The following is a 17,732-nucleotide window of genomic DNA, read 5'->3' as shown; positions in this document are numbered from 1 at the left end:
TTGCCCCCAGTGAAAAATGCATTTCTCACAGAGACGGAAACTATAAAAACAGGTACAAAGTTTATTATTAGAGACATAGCACAACAACAAGTGGGAGAGCACACAGAGAAACAGTTTGTTTAGTTAAGACAGAAGCAAGGCAGAGATGCACACCTGGAGAGAAAGGGTGTGGGCGTCCCCCCTAATGAGGAGGAGCGGGGTAAAGAGACTGTTAAGTCATTTCTATAGGGCAGTTCTTCCGGGTCTTTGTTTACCTTTGGTCAATTACCTTTGGTTTCTTTTTCCACACCTGACCTGTCTTTCTGCGCATGGGCAATGTCTCCCTTACCCCAAGGATGGGAAATATATGACCTCTTGATCCTTTACTCAAAAAGGGTTTAGCCCCTCTCTGTCCCTGCCATGACTGTTATCTTAAGGCATCTACAGGAGACAAATCCTGGCTGTTTACCCTGTCTCTGTCATTGCTTCCATCTCGGAGAGCAAACAGGAGGCTGGTCGTAAATGCCTAACCTGGAGCCCACCTATCTCCTGTCTCAGGAAATGCAAACAGGAGGCTAATTGTAAGTGTCCGGTCTGAAGCCCACTTTTTTCCTGCCTCGGTTCCACCATTTGTTAGTTTCTTGACTGTGAGAAAATTGTTCAGCCTCTTTAAAGCTTAATTTCATCAATTATAAAATGGATACAATAACTGTATGTACCCTATGGAATTATGGAGATTAAATGAGATAATTTCTTGTAGAATACTTAGCACAGTATTTTGCACAGAGAGCACACTCAGTGTTCCTTGTAGTTGGTCATCAATATCCTCCTCTTTTCTTCCTCCTCACCTAGAACAAGGATGGGTAAACTATGGCCTATGGCCAGTTTTTGTAAATAAAGTTTTATTGGAACCCAGCCATGTCCATTTGTTTACCTATTTCCTAGGGTAGCTTTCACCCTACAGGGCAGAGTTGAGTAATTGTGACAGAGACTGTATGGCTGGGAAAGTCTAAAATATTTACTATCTGACTCTTTGCAGAAAAAATTTGCTGACCCCTGCTCTAGAAGCATGAAAATCTGGGGAAGTGTTCATGCTGTTCTTGATCTTAATTTACCAGGATAACTTTGATTGGAAGAAACTAGATGAATGAGCCCATAAAGCAACAGAATATTATGTTTACTTCATAGGTTTCCAAAACATACTAAGGGGCAGAGATGAAGAAATACTAAGAGGAAAAACAGAGATAGAATCTTTTGGCTTAAAAGAAAAGGCACAGAAGCAAGCAGAGAAATCCTACTGACTTAGAGGATAATTGTTTCCATGGGCATTGAGCGTGTCTTAAGTTAGTTTATTAAGATAGAGATTCCTGTTTCTGAGTCCCTAGATGTAATATGGAGAAAGCCATAGGGCATGTATAGCATGGAAGTATTTGCACATAATAATAGATATGGTATTTGTTCCCAGTAATTTTTTTTTTCTTTAAATCTGACAGTCAAATACAGAATATGGTGGAATTCCTGGTCTTCTAAAATTCTCTTTTTAGACTCATAGATGAGAAAATCATCTTAAAACTCACTTGGAAGGAAGGAGTGACTAAAGTTGGAAACTTAGTAACATATTGGAAAGAGACTTAACAAGGACCAAAAACAATACCTGAAAGATTAGATAAAAACTGCTCTAGGAGGATCAGCTGAAAGAGGGGGAGAAACAGAAGGGGCTTTCCCAGGGAGCAGGGTGTCTCTAAAGAAGAGACCCAGGCCAGGGGAGACCACAGGGCAGGGTTAGGGTTAAGATCAAGAAACTGGCCAGCCTCAGCCTGGGAGCCAGGATCCCTTTTGATGCAAACGCCCATCTTCCGGCCCAAGGTGCTGTGTTAGATGACCTTCTTGTTTCCCGTTGATCATCCAGAAGGAATGATGGACGACCATCGGTGCCCTGAAGTTTTGCTCAACTCTTTTCAAACTACCCTACATAATCCTAGGACTGCACTGGGACACACTCCGTGGGCACATGGTGATTGTTGGGAAGTTGTTAAGAAACTGGTGTCCAGAAGTTCCCGAGTATTTCTCTTCGTCTCTTAGATTGTTCTAAAATGTGTAATTGTGATCATGTAAAGCACTGAGAACAGTGCCTGCAGAGCAGGGGCTTAATTCATGATAGCTATTTTTATTTTCATTGTTGAAACCCAACTAGAAACTTTGGTTTTTGCTGTTTCATAAAGAAATTCTGTTTGTTTCTTTACAATGAACAAGCAAAAAGCACTCTGTCTGAAAAGATTCTCACCCTTAGAAAGTCCTAATCTTAAACACCCCCTTTCCCTCAATCTGTGATAAACTCCTCATCTGGCAATTTGCAGAAGGAGCCACTGCCCAGGACCATTCACGAGCTACACGTATACAACCCCAATCTGCTTTTTGTTTCTAATTCTTGAATGAATGTCCTAAAATTCCCCATATGATAAAATCCCTCTACCAGCTCTTTCTTTCCCAGGAACACTATGATTGCTCTTTTGTAGATTTGCAGGATAAGAGAAATTTGAACATTTAAATAATAATATATTTTAAAAGGCATAATGGGGTTAGTTTAGGGAAAACAACCCATATCACATCATGTGCAGAAGAAATCAATATGTTTTGGAGTTCACTGGGGAACCAGAGAATATTTGATTTTATGAGAGTATTAAGTTTTCATTGAATTACATCTTTGTTCAAAGCAATTGGGTTCATCTACTGAAATGGGAAGTTTAACTCAGTGATCTTTGGACTAGTAAAATTTAAACCATGATGAGAATCTTTTGATGAATCCGTTCTTTTAACAAAGACTCTGTTGGGCCAGATTTTGGATGTTCCCTGGAGATGAGTTGGTGGTGGCTATTGACCGCCTCTACAAGTAGCCAAGGCAAGCATGCCCAGTGCCCTTAAGTGGCCCAAGCACGTTGGAATAACTAGTGGAAGAGGATGCAGGAACACCAGGTCTTACTTATTAGGGTTTTGCCCCTAATAGTTGAAGCTCCCAAACATCTCTGGACTTTAATTTTGTCATCTGTTAAAATAAGTATATAAAACTACTGGTGATCCCAAAATGCTGCTCTGATGTCAAGCTAGTTACTTAAAACTCTCCAGGGGAGATTGTTTAAAAAAAGACACCTCTTAGCATAAATCTGGAAACAACTTAACTGTCCATCAGTAGGGGGCTGGTTAAGTAAGCTGTGGTAGATCCAACCATAAGTGCCTTTTAAGAAGCATGAAGCAGACCTTCATGGTTGGTGTAGAAATATCCCTCAGTAATGTTATCAAGTGAAAAAAGCAAAGTGCAGAGCAACATGTGTGGCGAATTCCTCTTGTGTAGGTGAAAATGCAGAGATGGGGCATAGACTTGTTTTCTGTTTTTGTTTATTGAAGGATGTACAAGAAACTGTAAATAGTGTTTATCTTTGTAAACTAACTGCTCTGCACATTTCAGGGATTATTAGTAATAACAATGATAATGTTATCAGTTAAGGATGTGTTCTGATGCCTTGTTTCCTTTGTGCCCTTCAACTTGTATCTATTACTATGTGATTACAAGCAGCTAACTTGGAGTTGTGGGAAGAACACTGCATGAACCGCATCAACCTGCGTTTAAATCATCTACTAGTGAGTGATCCTGTGCAAGTAACTTCCCTTCTCTGGAGCTCAGTGTTCTCATCTTTTAAATGGGGTGGCAGGACGAGCAATCAAATGCGGGGCTTCTATTTTAACTTGCACGTGGCGTTTATCACCTATCTTGGAGACACAGACGCACAGAAACACACTCAAACAGAAAAACGAGAAACGATCACGAACTGAGTCTCAGCAAATACTTGTGAGCACTTTCTTTGCTAGCACTTTTCTGTGGGGAATAGAGAGGAAATAACTGCCCTGGAGAAACTCTATGATCTCGTGTGAGAGGAAAAAACATACTTGCATGAAATAAACAGCAAATAACATGGAGCCGCATAGGAACAACCCTGGATTTGTTTCTCTCATTGTATGGCGCTCACTTTAAAATATTACTCACCAGAAACTCAAGAAGACCAGGCTTAGCAATGAAAGTCAAACCCGAGTCCCTTGGCCACACTTGCACTGATCTGTAAAGTAAAGGATGAGATGGATGGTCACTAGGTTCCTTGGCAGTGATGATATCTATGACTGTGCCGTCTCTGAGAGCAGGTCCAAACTGAGGAATTGCTTTTCCCTGACACCAGATTCAGTAGAGTCTTCATTTCCAGTTCAGGGCTCTGACAACCCCGTATAACTCCTGTGTGCAAAATTCCCCAAAGATAAAGTCTAAGAGCAGGCCCTCACTGAGTCAGTCCTGTTGTTTCTCTTGGCTCCACCCTGTCTGCAGTGCATCGGAGGGGACTGAGCTGGGGCACCCAGGTGGCTGTCCGGAGGCCCAGTCACAAAGGCCCCAGTGAGCACAGGAACCAGCACAGGACAGGGGCTCCGGGCAGGTCAGACTTGACGCCTATCTTGACCCCATTGGTAGCCAGAGTCTGATAAAGACGTGATTGAGCTGAGGATTTCTTCCTGACAGCTTAACGGATGGCTGTAATTAGGGGGCCTGCACGGAGGGTGTGGAGACAGAGACTCCATTGTTGGGAGGCTAAACGCTAGAAAGGTCAAGGCTAAAATATGGTATGAAAGAAGCTCAAGGTTTTCCAATATGGGTTGACTGGGCACGACCAAGTACACTGTTTCCTGTTGGTTCCTGGCCCCAGGATTGTCCTCGATGGTGGGTCTCTGCACTGGAGCTTCAATCCTTCAAGTTGTGACCCCAGAGACCAGCACCATGAAGGTGGAGTCTGAGAGGTTATCCGCGGAAGATCTCAGAAAGCACTGGACTTTCTCTCCTTCTCTGAGAACCATTTCCCCAAGAATAATAATCATGAGGTTGACAATAATAACCAAAACACATGCATAGATTTCTAATGTTACATTTAATCAATATTTGTTAGGTCTGTTTATGCCTTGTTGTCAAAATGATGATTAATGAAAGTGGCTTTAAGCCCAAGACAGTTTCTGAGACTTCTTAGGCCTTTTTCTTAGAAGCTAGAAGTCACAGTGTGCCAGCCATAACAACATCCAACTTACGATGATAAAAAATACAGTGAGTAATGGCAATAATGTCCCCATAGAGGAAAACAACGGCTCATGATTTGGACAGAAACCCAGGGAGTCAGTGAAACTCCCAACCTTGGAGGGGTTATAGGCTGGACTTGGAAATATCCTTACCTGTTTCAGCACTAGTGAGTTCATTTCCTGCTGAAGTTGGTAAAGTAGACATCTCGAAGGAGGTTCAATAATCAAAGAATTAGATAATCCCAGGGTTGGAAGGGATTTGGGAGGCCACAGCGTCCAAAGCTTGAATTGTGTTTCTAATAGTCCTGCCAAGTAGCTGACCCTCCTCTGCTGTAAGAATTCTGGTGTTCGGAAGCTCTACCTATTTACATAGCCAATTCCAATTTGGGCAGCCATGAGTTTTGAAAACTTTTCCTAATATTGGGCTAAAAGCTGTTTCTTTCTACCTTCCACCGATCAGACCTGCTGTACCCCTAGGAGTTACGTAGAACACGGTTAAGTCCCTCCTGTATATATAACCAAGACTGCCTATATGATTTGCAGGGCTCAATGCAAAATGAAGAGTCGGGCCCCCCTGTTAAAAATTGTTAAGAATTTCAAGGTGGTGCCCACAGAGCATTGAGCCCCACATGGCTGGACAGGTGAGCACACCTGTACGTAACTGTCTTGTTTTGATTCTGAACGACTGGACGTGGCAGAGTGAAAACAGAAGGGGACATTTTTCCTCCACTTTGTGTTAAATTCTTTCTCAATTCCTTCTTCCTTCCTGCAGATTCCGTAGAATATTCAGGTCATTTTCAGGTATTAAAAAGTCCAGTGCCGTCTTTTATCAAACTCCAAACTCTCCTCTGATCGCTGCCTTTGCCTCTCCTGCCAGGCCTGGGGGCTGGGAAGCCTGCAGAGACCCGTCCCCCTCACTAGTCTTCCTGTCCTTCCCACGATTCTTGTTGCATTGGCTTTTCTGGGGCACAAGGTGGTGGCAGAAGGGCCTTCCCTACGTGACGGGTACAGGTGTGATGGGGCAGAAGCGCCCTCTGTGCTGAGGACCCAAGGCTGCCTCTTCCTCTCATGGGGCTTTTCTAGGTTCTTTGAGCCCCTCCCACTTCGCATGTTCAACTGCTGTTTTCTGGCGTGGGTGTCGCCTGCCTTTGCTGACTGCTCACGACATCCTCCTAGCCTGTGGCTGGTGGCTCACCTCAGTCCTCTTCTGCTGAGGTCACCCACCGTGCACCCCAACTTCGGTGGCCCCCTTGGATAGAGAGGTTTTCAAGCTGCTTCATGGCTGGTCTCTCCCCTGGGGTTCGTGTTTGGACCTTGGGTAACAGGTCTTTTTGTCCCGCCTCTGGTATCGCTGCTCAGGTCAATGCAGCTTTCTCTTCGTTCTGCCAACATGGCCCTCAAACCCCCAAGCCAGAGATGGCTTTTTTCCTTCAGACTTTCTTCCACACTCTCCCCTAATCCAAGGGACGTGTGTCAAAGCCACTGGGAGCTTCTTTAAAGCTCATCTCAGTTGGCCTGAGCAGCAGAGAGTTAGGAGGGCACGTGGGCACAAAGCTTTTTTTTTTTGGAGAAACGTCACCTTTATTGCTCCCTCCTAATGGATTCTTAATCTTTCCCATCATCTGGAGGTGGGTGACAGGCTAACGCAAGCAGGAAAAAATCTTGGCCTCACACCTTGCTTTAAATTTGGGGTGTGGACACCCATTGGACAAAGTGTGGGGCTTCAACAGAAACTGAGACCATAAGAGACGTCCCACTTTGACATCCTGTTGCACAAGTAATGCCCTGGGAAGCCCTGGGCTGCTATGGACTGAGGGTGTCCCCCAAATTCACAAGTTGAAGCCCCAAGCCCCAATGTGCCTCATGGAGGTAGGTTTTTTATAGAAGTAACTAGGGTCAAATGAGGTCATAAAGGTGGGGACCTGATCCAACAGGATTAGTGTCCTTATAAGAAGAGACCAGAGAGATTTCTCTATCTCTGCCATGTGAGGACACAGCTAGAAGGTGACCATCTGCAGACTAGGAAGAGAGCTCTCACCAGGAACCAAGTCAGCCACCGCAATCTTGGACATCCAGCCTCTAGAAGTGTGAGAAATCAATGTCTATTGTTGAGGCTGCCCAGCCTGTGGTGTTCTGCTAAGGCAGCTGATGAGGACAGGACTCTGTGCTTCCTTGAGTGTAGCCTTTTTTATCTTCTATGCTGCGTTTTCTGAATAATGCAGGTGCAGAACTTATATTTACAAATCTTTTAATTGTTTTTCCTTCAGATTCAATCCTTTGTTCCAAATTCATCAATTTATTCAAAACTTCTTCCTGATCTTAAAGTACCTCCTCACACAATATGTACTAATGAAAAGGGGAAAACAGTACCTTAACAGTGGAGAAACCGGCAGACACCCCTGTCAAGTGGTCACAGTTCACATCACCGTGATAAGTCATGTGAACATCACGCAGGCCTGAGAGGATGCACCGAGAAGGACATGGCCTCACTGTTGTGTTCTTGCTCAAAATGCACAACCTCCATCTTACCTGGAGAAAACACCGGGCAGGGCAGACCCAGACTGAGGAACATTCTATAAAATAACTAACCTGAACTCTTCAAAGTTGTCAAAGACAGACTGAGGAGCCATCTCACAGGTTCTTGGAGACTAAGGAGGCGTTACAGCTAAATGTGACGTGGGACGCTGGATGGGGTGCTGGGCCAGAAAAAGGACATTACTGGGTCTGATTCTGACACCGAATCCGATGTGTATGTTTTTTTCACACCACCAAGCAATTAATTCAGTTCTGACCCTGTCTGCCTGGAGACAGCACCAGATCCCACAGGGTAAGGGCTCAGCCCTATAAGGCCCCAACCCCCAATCACAAGCCGGATGGAACCCTCCTCCGGTTCCATTAATTTGCCTAAGTGGCTCATAGAACTCAGAGAAACATTTACTTCTGTTTACTAGGTTATCATAGAAGGACATAACTCAGGAGCAGCCAGACGGAAGAGATGAGTCGGGCAAGATGCGGGGAGAGAGCGAGCAGCCCTGAGTGTCCTCTCTCCCCAAATCTCTCCTAACCCTGTCCTTTTGGGCTTTTATGGGGGCTTCAGTACAGAGGCGTGGTGGATTAGACCACTGGCCATTGGTGATAAAATTCAATCTCCAGCCCCTCTCCCCTTCCCTGGAGTTAGGAGTGGGGGTGGTCTGAAAGTGACCAACATCTAATCACCAAGGTTGGTCCCCCTGGCAACAAGCCCCGACCTCAGGTGACCTGGGGCTTTCCAAAGTCACCTCATTAACATAACAAAAGACACCTTGATTGCTTTCATAACAGAAAATTCCAAGGGCTTTAGGAGCCCTGAGCTAGGAATGGGGACCAAGACCAAGTATATATTTCATATTATAAATCACATTATTATAGTGGAAAAATGGGTGAAGTTCAAATAAGGTCTGTACATTAGTTAAGAGTATTGGATCAATGATAATATCTTCCTTTCAATCATTTTACTATTATTTTATAAGATTTTAACATAAGGGGAGGCTGTGTGAAAGATGTATAGGAACTTTGCGTTATTTTTGCAACTTTTCTTTAAGTCTATCATTATTTCAAACAAGAAGCTTAAAAAACAGATTCACTGAGCACCTGTTCTGGGCTGTTCTCTAGGCCGGGGAGATCTTGGTGAACAAGACAGATGCAGCTCTGAGGCTCGGAGCTCAGTCTGCAGAAGGACAAGTAAGCAGGTATTTTTGGTAGAGACAGTAAGTTAGGACAGGTGTATGGACACCATACAATGGAGAGAATATAAGAGGGTGAGAGCAAGCTGGAAGTGACATCTAAGCTGAACCCTGAAGACTGGGGAGGAGTTTTCCAAATAAAGTAGGGGCTCGTGGGAGTCAGATCTGGGGAGCCGTCCAGGCAGAAGGGACAAACTGTGCACAGGCGTGTCCTTTGGGGCAAGTATGTCCTGCATGTGCTGGAGGGCAGGAAGGGTGGGTATGTGTGGTCTGGGGACAGGGGGTGAATGAAGGCAGCACCTTTATGAGAGAGAACGTCGAGGGGAGTGGGACCAGTTCGTGAAAGGTTCATCCATCCTGAGGAGGATGTAGGCCTGGGAAGCCGTTGAAGGGTTCCCAGCAGGGCTTTGAAACGAGGTTTGCGATCTGGTAAAAGCTCTGGGGCTGCCGAGGGGCTGGCTGATGAGCGGGGGTGAGGGCAGAGTCAGAGGAGCCCGGAGAGGCCGAGAGGTCACGTAGGTGAGAGGCCGCGGCCTGAGGGGGCCTAGAAGTCAGCAGGTGGCCAGTGTCTCTGAGTCCACTGCTGTCCCTGTAGGATGGGAAGGGATGGATGTAGTGCCTCCCATGAGTCGCGTTCCCTGCTGGACACCTGAGTCCCATCCTTCACTCTGCGCCTGCAGGAAGCGTGTGTGAGCTGCAGGTCACCCCCCTGTCACTTGCAGGTGACTCTGGTTCTGGGAGGTTCCACGGTTGACCCCCAGTCCCAGGGGAGTAAACATGCCCAGGTCTGTGTGACCCCGGAGCTCATCCTTTCTTTATGGAAAAACATCACACACAACCCGACATCCCTTCAGGAGCTGGGTGTGGACCAGCCTCACTGATAACACCCAAAGAGCGGGGGTCGTGCTCCCTGCGGAGCCTTCGTTTACCTGGCACCGAGCGGGGCCCACGGGGCACAAAGTCTGTTCTGCCCTTTCACATGCTGTTCCGGTTAGGGGTTTATGCAATGATTTAAAATGATTTCTCTTTCAGATTTGTGTACAGTTCTTCTTTTCCACACTCAGCTGTGTTTCATGTTCAACTTAAATCCAGGTTCAAAGTTTTTCACAAGATGTTCTTGGATTATAAACTAAAGAGACCCAAAAGGCAGAGCTTTCAAAACGAATTAGGTCTCAAATTATGCAATTTCATGTCAGGGTTAAGTCTATAAATACATTCTTGTGTTGCTCTGGATCATCCTAACATGTCCTTGGTTTTTTAAGTGAGCTTCTGGATATTTATTCTCAAGGTCTCTCTCTTTGAACTCTGATGCCTTCCCTCCCCACCTACAAAGGAACCCATCTTTCCCTCTGGCCATTTAAACCTCCCCTCTGAGGCTACATCGTTTTCCAGAACTTTCCATTACTTATCTTTCTGCAGGCCCTTAGCTGTCTCTCTCTGTAAAGGTGCCCACTGTGGCTCTCAGCTCTCCACTCCACTGAGCCTCAGAAGGGAACACACTTCCCGCAGAATCACATACATCCAAGCTTAGGGGATCCATTGATCTCCCAGAGCCCGTGATAGACACCGTTGCTGGTAATTTGCATTCTGCCCAGGACAGCAACAATTCTTAGGGCTTAGTCTACGTGAGAAGATGGGACCCTGGCCTTCCGCAACCCCAAACACAAACAATAACAATCAACCCTCTACTCGAGTTCCTTTGGGACCAATCCACTTAAGAAGAGAATGTCTTGGAGAACATTTTAATCCTTATAACTGAGATATTTATCATCGAGAAGCATAGCCATGCCTGTGTCGCCAGGCTCTCTGGGTTATTTCAGCCGGACCTCAGTGCTGGGGTGAGGCTAGGAGTTCTCAGGCTAGTCATTTGGAAGCAGGACAAAATAAGACTTTACATGATAGTCTGGGCAGGTCCCAGGCAGGAGGAGAACGCCGTCTTAATCCAAGGGAATAGATTTTTAATGGTGAAAACTTCAGGTACCTTGTTAGCAGAGAGTGAAAAACTGTGCAGGAGGCTCCTGTTTTGTCCTTTTGTGATGCAGACCTTCAGAATTTTCTATCACTTCCATGTAGTTTGGTACAAGTGAGGATATTTCAAGGAATTTTTGATGTTTAAATGGTGAATAAAATACAGTTTTCTCAAGGCAAACATTTGTTTACTTGGATACCAGATATTCAAATGTAAGTTAGATAAGAGTCCTGCACCAAGGGGGAAAGTGGGGGGCGGCGGTGGTGATGGGATGAATTGGGAGATTGGGATTGACATGTATACACAAATATGTATAAAATAGATAACTAATAAGAACCTGCTGTATAAAAAAATAAATAAATAAAATAAAAGTTTTTAAAAAGGTAAATTAATTAAAAAAAAAAAAAGAGTTCTGCCTTTGAGTAGTTTAAACTCTATCAGAGAGAAACAGATTTTAGCAGTAAACAAAGGATCACCATACAGCTCATTAACCAAGGTTGCCGCGTTATGTAGACTCGCCATGATGACACAGAGGAAAGAGCATGTCTGCTCCAGGGTCATAGGCAGCTTCCTGGAGATTTTTAGAAAGTAGTTTGACACTGTTGCCAAAGGTAAGGTGACAGGTGAGGCATGGGAGAGGCATTTCACACAGGGGCGGGTGACCAGCCGTCCTGGGAGAGGGGGCTGAGGGGTCCTACCGTGCAGGACCTTCTGCAGCCAGAACAGTCCCAGGTCCCAAGCAGGCCTGGTGCTCACCCCCTGGGGAGGGATGCAAGCAGGGGATGCCACGGCCCCTCCCTTTTTTTTTTTTTAACATCTTTATTGGAGTATAATTGCTTCACAATGGTGTGTTAGTTTCTGCTTTATAACAAAGTGAATCAGCTTTACATATACATATATCCCCATATCTCTTCCCTCTTGCATCTCCCTCCCACCCTCCCTATCCCACCCCTCCAGGTGGTCATGAAGCACCAACCTGATCTCCCTGTGCTATGCGGCTGCTTCCCACTAGCTATCTATTTTACATTTGGTAGTGTGTATATGTCCATGCCGCTCTCTCGCTTCGTCCTAACTTACCCTTCCCCCTCCCTGTGTCCTCAAGTCCATTCCCTACGTCTGCATCTTTATTCCTGTCCTGCCTCTAGGTTCATCAGAACCTTTTTTTTCCCCCTTAGATTCCATATATATGTGTTAGCATACTGTATTTGTTTTTCTCTTTCTGACTTACTTCACTCTGTATGACAGACTCTAGTCCATCCACCTCACTACAAATAACTCAATTTCGTTTCTTTTTATGGCTGAGTAATATTCCATTGTATATATGTGCCACATCTTCTTTATCCAGTCATCTGTCGATGGACACTTAGGTTGCTTCCATGTCCTGGCTATTGTAAATAGAGCTGCAATGAACATTGTGGTACATGACTCTTTTTGAATTATGGTTTTCTCAGGGTATATGCCCAGTAGTGGGATTGCTGGGTCATATGGTAGTTCTATTTTTAGTTTCTTAAGGAACCTCCATACTGTTCTCCATAGTGGCTGTATCAATTTACATTCCCACCAACAGTGAAAGAGGGTTCCCTTTTCTCCACACCCTCTCCAGCATTTATTGTTTCTAGATTTTTTGATGATGGCCATTCTGACCGGTGTGAGGTGATACCTCATTGTAGTTTTGATTTACATTTCTCCCATGATTAGTGATGTTGAGCATTCTTTCTTGTGTTTGTTGGCAATCTGTATATCTTCTTTGGAGAAATGTCTATTTAGGTCTTCTGCCCATTTTTGGATTGGGTTGTTTGTTTTTTTGATATTGAGCTGCATGAGCTGCTTGTAAATTTTGGAGATTAATCCTTTGTCAGTTGCTTCATTTGCAAATATTTTCTCCCATTCTGAGGGTTGTCTTTTCATCTTGTTTATGGTTTCCTTTGCTGTGCAAAAGCTTTGAAGTTTCATTAGGTCCCATTTGTTTATTTTTGTTTTTATTTCCATTTCTCTAGGAGGTGGGTCAAAAAGGATCTTGCTATGACTTATGTCATAGAGTGCTCTGCCTATGTTTTCCTCTAAGAGTTTGATAGTGTCTGGCCTTACATTTAGGTCTTTAATCCATTTTGAGTTTATTTTTGTGCATGGTGTTAGGGAGTGTTCTAATTTCATTCTTTTACATGTAGCTGTCCAGTTTCCCAGCACCACTTATTGAAGAGGCTGTCTTTTCTCCATTGTATATTCTTGCCTCCTTTATCAAAAATAAGGTGACCATATGTGTGTGGGCTTATCTCTGGGCTTTCTATCCTGTTCCATTGATCTATATTTCTGTTTTTGTGCCAGTACCATACTGTCTTGATGACTGTAGTTTTGTAGTATAGTCTGAAGTCCAGGAGCCTGATTCCTCCAGCTCTGTTTTTCTTTCTCAAGATTGTTTTGGCTATTCGGGGCCTTTTGTGTTTCCATACAAATTGTGAAATTTTTTGTTCTACTTCTGTGAAAAATGCCATTGGTAGTTTGATAGGGATTGCACTCAATCTGTAGATTGCTTTGGGTAGTATAGTCATTTTCACAGTGTTTATTCTTCCAATCCAAGGACATCATATATCTTTCCACCTGTTTGTATCATCTTTAATTTCTTTCATCAGTGTCTTATAGTTTTCTGCATACAGGTCTTTTGTCTGCCTAGGTAGGTTTATTTGCAGGTATTTTGTTCTTTTGTTGCAATGGTAAATGGGAGTGTTTCCTTAATTTCTCTTTCAGGTTTTTCATCATTAGTGTATAGGAATGCAAGAGATTTTTGTGCATTAATTTTTTTTTTTAAAGAAATTCACATTTATTTATTTATTTATTTATTTATTTATGACTGTGTTGAGTCTTCGTTTCTGTGCGAGGGCTTTCTCTACTTGCGGCAAGTGGGGACCACTCTTCATCGCGGTGCGCGGGCCTCTCACCATCGCGGCCTCTCTTGTTGCGGAGCACAGGCTCCAGATGCGCAGGCTCAGTAATTGTGGCTCACGGGCCCAGTTGCTCCGTGGCATGTGGGATCTTCCCAGACCAGGGCTCGAACCCGTGTCCCCTGCATTGGCAGGCAGATTCTCAACCACTGTGCCACCAGGGACGCCCTGTGCATTAATTTTGTATCCTGCTACTTTACCAAATTCATTGATTAGCTCTAGACGTTTTCTGGGAGCATCTTTAGGATTCTCTATATATAGTATCATGTCATCTGCAAACAGTGACAGCTTTACATCTTCTTTTCCTATTTGGATTCCTTTTGTTTCTTTTTCTTCTCTAACTGCTGTAGCTAAAACTTCCAAAGCTATGTTGAATAATAGTGGTGAGAGTGGGCAACCTTGTCATGTTCCTGATCTTAGTGGAAATGGTTTCAGTTTTTCACCACTGAGAATGATGTTGGCTGTGGGTTTGTCATATATGGCCTTTATTATGTTGAGGTAAGTTACCTCTATGCCTACTTACTGGAGGGTTTTTATCATAAATGGTGTTGAATTTTGTCGAAAGCTTTTTCTGCATCTATTGAGATGATCATATGGTTTTTATCCTTCAGTTTGTTAATATAGTGTACCACATTGATTGATTTGCATACATTGAAGAATCCTTGCATTCCTGGGATAAACCCCACTTGATCATGGTGTATGATCCTTTTAATGTGCTGTTGGATTCTGTTTGCTAGTATTTTGTTGAGGATTTTTGCATCTATGTTCATCAGTGATATTGGCCTGTAGTTTTCTTTCTTTGTGACATCTTTGTGTGGTTTTGGTATCAGGGTGATGGTGGCCTCATAGAATGAGTTTGGGAGTGTTCCTCCCTCTGCTATATTGTGGAAGAGTTTGAGAAGGATAAGTGTTAACTCTTCTCTAAATGTTTGATAGAATTCGCCTGTGAAGATATCTGGTCCTGGGCTTTTGTTTGTTGGAAGATTTTTAATCACAGTCTCAATTTCAGTGCTTGTGATTGGTCTGTTTATATTTTCTATTTCTTCCTGGTTCAGTCTCAGAAGGTTGTGCTTTTCTAAGAATTTGTCCATTTCTTCTAGGTTGTCCATTTTATTGGCATATAGTTGCTTGTAGTAATCTCTCATGATCATTTGTAACTGCAGTGTCAGTTGTTACTTCTCCTTTTTTATTTCTAATTCTATTGATTTGAGTCTTCTCCCTTTTTTTCTTGATGAGTCTGGCTAATGGTTTATCAATTTTGTTTATCTTCTCAAAGAACCAGCTTTTAGTTTTATTGATCTTTGCTATTGTTTCCTTCATTTCTTTTTCATTTATTTCTGATCTGATCTTTATGATTTCCTTCCTTCTGCTAACTTTGGGGGTTTTTTGTTCTTCTTTCTCTAATTGCTTTAGGTTGTAAGGTTAGGTTGTTTATTTCAGATGTTTCTTGTTTCTTGAGATAGGATGGTATTGCTATAAACTTCCCAGTGAGAACTGCTTTTGCTGCATCCCATAGGTTTTGGGTCATCGTGTTTTCATTGTCATTTGTTTCTAGGTATTTTTTGATTTCCTCTTTGATTTCTTCAGTGATGTCTTGGTTATTAAGTAGTGTATTGTTTAGCCTCCACGTGTTCTTTTTTTTACAGATTTTTTTCTTGTAATTGATATCTAGTCTCATAGCATTGTGGTTGGAAAAGATACTTGATATGATTTCAATTTTCTTAAATTTACCAAGGCTTGATTTGTGACCCAAGATATGATCTATCCTGGAGAATATTCCATGAGGACTTGAGAAGAAAGTGTATTCTGTTGCTTTTGGATGGAATGTCCTATAAATATCAATTAAGTCCATCTTGTTTAATATATCATTTAAAGCTTGTGTTTCCTTATTTATTTTCATTTTGGATGATCTGTCCATTGGTGAAAGTGGGGTGTTAAAGTCCCCTACTATGATTGTGTTACTGTCAATTTCCCCTTTTATGGCTGTTAGCATTTGCCTTATGTATTGAGGTGATCCTCTGTTGGATGTAGAAATATTTACAGTTGTTGTATCTTCTTCTTGGATTGATCCCTTGATCATTATGTAGTGTCCTTCTTTGTCTCTTGTAACAGTCTTTATTTTAGAGTCTATTTTGTCTGATATGAGAATTGCTACTCCAGCTTTCTTTTGATTTCCATTTGCATGGATTATCTTTTTCCATCCCCTCACTTTCAGTCTGTATGTGTCCCGAGGTCTGAAGTGGGTCTCTTGTAGACAGCATATATACGGGTCTTGTTTTTGTATCCATTCAGCCAGTCTATGTCTTTTGGTTGGAGCATTTAATACATTTACATTTAAGGTAATTATCGATATGTATGTTCCTATTACCATTTTCTTAATTGTTTTGGGTTTGTTATTGTAGGTCTTTTCCTTCTCTTGTGTTTCCTGCCTAGAGAAGTTCCTTTAGCATTTGTTGTAAAGCTGGTTTGGTGGTGCTGAATTCTCTTATTTTTGCTTGTCTGTAAAGGTTTTAATTTCTCCATCGAATCTGAATGAGATCCTTGCTGGGTAGAGTAATCCTGGTTGTAGGTTTTTCCCTTTCATCACGTTAAATATGTCCTGCCACTCCCTTCTGCCTTGCAGAGTTTCTGCTGAAAGATCAGCTGTTACCCTTATGGGGATTCCCTTGTAGGTTATTTGTTGTGTTTCCCTTGCTGCTTTTAATATTTTTTCTTTGTATTTAATTTTTGATAGTTTGATTAATATGTGTCTTGGTGTGTTTCTCCTTGGATTTATCCTGTATGGGACTCTCTGTGCTTCCTGGACTTGACTATTTCCTTTCCCATATTAGGGAAGTTTTCAACTATAATCTCTTCAAATATATTCTCTGTCCCTTTCTTTTTCTCTTCTTTTTCTGGGACCCCTATAATTCAAATGTTAGTGCATTTAGTGTTGTCCCAGAGGTCTTTGAGGCTGTCTTCAATTCTTTTCATTCTTTTTTCTTTATTCTGCTCTGCAGTAGTTATTTCCACTATTTTATCTTCCAGGTCACTTATCCATTATTCTGCCTCAGTTATTCTGCTATTGATTCCTTCTAGAGAATTTTTAATTTCATTTATTGTGTTATTCCTCATTGTTTGTTTGCTCTTCAGTTCTTCTAGGTCCTTGTTAAACGTTTCTTGTATTTTCTCCAATCTATTTCCAAGATTTTGGACCATCTTTACTATCATTACTCTGAATTCTTTTTCAGGTAGACTGCCTATTTCCTCTTCATTTGTTTGGTCTGGTGGGTTTTTACCTTGCTCCTTCATCTGCTGTGTGTTTCTCTGTCTTCTCATTTTGCTTAACTTACTGTGTTTGGGGTCTCCATTGAAGACTGGAGGCTTTGTAGTTTCAGGCTGCAGGTTCATAGTTTCCATTGTTTTTGGTGTATGCCCCCAGTGGCTAAGGTTGGTTCAGTGGGTTGTGTAGGCGTCCTGGTGGAGGGGACTGGTGCCTGTGTTCTGGTGGATGAGGCTGGATCTTGTCTTTCTGGTGGGCAGGACCGCATCCGGTGGTGTGTTTTGGGGTGTCTGTGACCTTATTATGATTTTAGGCAGCCTCTCTGCTAATGGGTGGGGTTGTGTTCCTGTCTTGCTAGTTGTTTGGCATAGGGTGTCCAGCACTGTAGCTTGCTGGTCGTTGAGTGGAGCTGGGTCTTAGTGTTAAGATGGAGATCTCTGGGAGAGCTTTCGCCATTTGATATTATGTGGAGCCAGGAGGTCTCTGGTGGACCAGTGTCCTGAAGTTGGCTGTCCCACCTCAGAGGCACAGGCCTGACACCCGGCTGGAGCACCAAGACCCTGTCAGCCACATGGCTCAGAAGAAAAGGGAGAAAGAAAGAAAGAAAGGAAGAAAGAAAGGAAGGAAGGAAGGAAGGAAGGAAGGAAGGAAGGAAGAAAGAAAGAAAGGGAAAGAAAGAAAGAAAGAAAGAAAGAGAAGAAAAGAAAAGAAAAATAATAATTATTAAAAATTAAAAAGTAATAAAAAAAGAAAAAAAA

The sequence above is a fragment of the Balaenoptera musculus genome, chromosome 8, assembly GCF_009873245.2.
Source record: "Balaenoptera musculus isolate JJ_BM4_2016_0621 chromosome 8, mBalMus1.pri.v3, whole genome shotgun sequence".
NCBI classification, from domain to species: Eukaryota; Metazoa; Chordata; class Mammalia; order Artiodactyla; family Balaenopteridae; genus Balaenoptera; species Balaenoptera musculus.
The sequence above is the reverse complement of the archived record's forward strand: the minus strand, read 5'-3'. Positions refer to the sequence as shown.